This window comes from Etheostoma cragini, chromosome 21, assembly GCF_013103735.1.
Source record: "Etheostoma cragini isolate CJK2018 chromosome 21, CSU_Ecrag_1.0, whole genome shotgun sequence".
NCBI classification, from domain to species: domain Eukaryota; kingdom Metazoa; phylum Chordata; class Actinopteri; order Perciformes; family Percidae; genus Etheostoma; species Etheostoma cragini.
In genome coordinates this window covers 93471-95131 of record NC_048427.1, presented here as the reverse complement: position 1 = coordinate 95131, position 1661 = coordinate 93471, and the positions used below count along the sequence as shown (strand labels likewise).

Below are 1661 nucleotides of genomic sequence, written 5' to 3'. Positions count from 1 at the left end.
CTGACAGACCTGATTGGTTAGTTTCTCTACTGACAGACCTGATTGGTTAGTCTCTCTCTACTGACAGACCTGATTGGTCAGTTTCTGCTTTTTACGCTGTCCCCCTTGTGGGTAAAGTTCATAAAGGCTCTGATAAGCTGCGGGCTGCTTGTAACGATGGTTTCTGCGTTCTACTCAGGAAACCAGGGTGGTGTAGTGCAGGTGAATTGTTCTGTCAAGCAGGAGTCATTACACGCTCCGCTTTACGGAGGAATCTAATGTAGAGATGTATCGGTCGCCTGAGTTCTTCTTGTAACTCATGTAACTGTAACTCTTGTAACTGTCATTTCCCATCTGATTGCCCCGAGGTCCCAGTCCCCCTGATGGGACTGCTGGTACAGCTGTCTGGTTTAGGTGGCGTCTGTCTTGTATATCTGTTTCTTTCTTTTTTTAGGGGATGCTATCCACGCATACGGACTGTCTGCCGCTCTGACCATACTGCTACGTTGACATGATCTATTGTAATTCTTATGTAGGTTATCTTTGGTTCATTAACAAACTTGACATAGGAGCAGTGAACCGGGGTTACGTACGTAACCTTTGAAGCAACGCTCAATGTCACCGTGCACGAGAATGCACGCGCGTCATATTTGCGCTCTGGTACTAAAACAAATAGCACTACAGCGTGAATGTTGTATGAATTATGAGTTATATGCATGCATTGGTTTCCAGGCAGCTGCCTTTCAGTGTGTGTGTGTGTGTGTGTGTGTGTGTGTGTGTGTGTGTAATCAAACAGCTCTATCAGGAGAAGAAGTAATGAAACAGGCTGACCTCGATGTGAGTTCCTCTCCTCTGCAGCAGAGAGAGAGAGAGCGAGAGAGAGAGAGAGAGAGAGTTGTTGTTGACAACATGGAATGAAACATCATTACTCTTCGTTCAAATGTCCTTTCACAGATTGTCCTCACCTTAAAAAAAAAAAAAAAAACTCATCTCTTCTTCCTCTTCCGACCTCGTTTTCTATCTGATCCGAGACCTCCCCGGGTTGGTGGGGGACCTGGGGGTCTATATTTGGAGAATGGGTTTAGGGGTGAATGTTTTCAATTAAAAAACGTGCAGTTTGACATCATTTTGAACCGTTATTATCACCACACGTGTTTAAAAATGTTGCAAAAGCTTAGAGAAGATAATATATTAATAACGATGAAATAGCTTAAAGGAAGTTGGTTAAAAATGTGCTGAAGAAGCCCCCCGGGGACCAGCTCCGATCAGTACATCTCAGTATTTCTGAGTATCCTCAAATTGAAGATGCATTCACTCAACTCCGGTGCTGCACCGAAGTCTTCATTCATTTCAAACGAGAGCAATGAGGAGTTGTTTAGAGTTGCTAACTCGTATTTCTGGCATCTTGGAATGGATGTCCTATGTACAGGGGCTTGGGGAAGTTTACCCCCTCCGGGCTAAAGTTTATGAAAAGGAGGACTAAAAAAACATCTTTTGGAAATTGATCTTAATGCCTTAATTAAAAAAAAAAATGAAACTCCAACCTTTAAGGACACCAACATTCTTTGTGAACAAATAATGTATAACTATTCCCCCTTAAAATACAGTATACACCCCCCTATGTTAAAATACAGGGGCATAAGTATACACCCCCTATGTTAAAATACAGGGGCATAAGTATA

General features: G+C 42.7%; 1 long non-coding RNA gene across 1 annotated transcript in view; it reads right to left on the bottom strand.

Moving 5' to 3' along the window:
• Positions 1-1661, bottom strand: part of LOC117936698 — a 22888-nt gene that overhangs the window by 20642 nt on the left and 585 nt on the right. The gene's annotated exons all lie outside the window — the stretch shown is intronic.